Source organism: Schistocerca piceifrons, chromosome 9, assembly GCF_021461385.2.
Source record: "Schistocerca piceifrons isolate TAMUIC-IGC-003096 chromosome 9, iqSchPice1.1, whole genome shotgun sequence".
Classification (NCBI taxonomy): Eukaryota; Metazoa; Arthropoda; class Insecta; order Orthoptera; family Acrididae; genus Schistocerca; species Schistocerca piceifrons.
Window position 1 is genome coordinate 141,602,500 of NC_060146.1, and position 1,736 is coordinate 141,604,235.

At 42.5% G+C, this 1,736-nt stretch overlaps 1 pseudogene; it reads right to left on the bottom strand.

Annotated features, from left to right (window-relative positions):
- Window positions 1-987: 987 nt before the first annotated feature.
- On the bottom strand, window positions 988-1,105 carry LOC124717628 (annotated as a pseudogene).
- Between the last annotated feature and the right edge of the window lie 631 nt (window positions 1,106-1,736).

Consider the following 1,736-nt stretch of genomic DNA (forward strand, 5'->3'; position numbering starts at 1 on the left):
AAATAACTTCAAAAGATATAAGCCTGTTTCGAACATAAGTAAGATTACATATGGCGCTATATGTCCTCCGCCACTACATCTGTTATACTGGGCGCACAGTCGTCAAATGTCCTGCACCCCGCGCACCATAGGTGGCGCTCACCACAGTGAGCTACGTCGCACCGTTTATCAGGCAACTAGTCAATACGTACGACAATAAATTAATAACAAGCCTACATGTGCAAATGACGGACCATATACTATTAATACGAATGTCCAACAGATGAAGGTTTTCAGCCTGTTTTGGGCATAGGAGATAGGCACTAGTAGTCACTCGATTGTGCCATATGATTGTATGATTATCTTTTGAGATAAACTAATGTCTTAGGACAATGCTCCAGTAGGAATTAGTCATAAAGAGTCATGAGCTGCTTTTATGTTAACAGTGGTTTGTGTTGAGACAAATATGTTAATGTGTCCTTCGTCACCTTGTACCATGTTACCGCGCTCATTCACTAGGGTGCTAGTCGCAGAAACAATGACAATCATTGGTAGTGGGCTATGTACAACGACTACGGTCGGCTGGTAGAATTAGCCCTATAAGCTGTTAGAGCGTATAATGTAAGCTGAAGTAATATTTGCATATGATAGTCTCGTTTCTGAATCATGCATCAAATAGTGATACGACAAACTTTGTTAGACGAAATTGTTGATGTTCTACCACTCTAATGATCGTATGCAACAGTATTTCATCTGTTGGACATTCGTATTATTAAGTATATAGTCCTTCATTTGCACATGTAGCACTCACTCCGTCGTCAGCCCACAAGTGGCCCATCGGGACCATCCGACCGCCGTGACATCCTCACTGAGGATGCAGACAGGAGGGGCGTGTGGTCAGCACACTGCTCTCCCGGTCGTTATGATGGTTTTCTTTGACCGGAGCCGCTACTATTCGGTCGAGTAGGTCCTCAATTGGCATCACGAGGCTGAGTGCACCCTGAAAATTGGCAACAGCGCATGGCAGCCCGGATGGTCACCCATCCAAGTGCCGGCTATGCCCGACAGCGCTTAACTTCGGTGATCTGACGGGAACCGGTGTATCCACTGCGGCAAGGCCGTTGCCTATTTGCACATGTAGGCTTGTTATTAAACAGGCTTATATCTTTTGAAGTTATTTTATTGCTCTTGACGCAGCCGCTGGGCTAAGACATTTTTCATTTATTACTGTATATGTAAGCAATTTTTCATTTATTAGTGTATATGTAAGTAATATGTTATCACTTACCTAATTTTGAAGTTTATGTGTAAATTGTATCACTGGTCTAGATGTTATTTCAATCATTTTTTAGGACTTCTGAATAAGGCTATACTATTGTAGCAGAAACCATGGTCAAGGTTTAAATTAAACATAATTTAGTGCAACTGTGGATTGTTTTTCAGTCGAGTCACAAATTATTGGATAAATTTCTTGAAACGGGAAGTGTTCAAGACAAGACGGCGGCGTACAGTTCTCACAGAAGCTCGTCTCGATGACATTGCATACCGCCTGGAAAATTCCCCTAAAAGTCTCTTCGACATCTTCCGCAGCAAACACAAATGTTGTGTATCTCTGCAAAGAGTTGCTAAGCTTCTTGGGCTAAGACCCAGGAGTGCAAGATCTTCGACCTGTTGATTCTGCGCGCAGGATTAAGTTTTGGGAATGGGTTTTAAAACAAGTACACGACAGTGACATGGATCCTACCTCATTCTGTTTT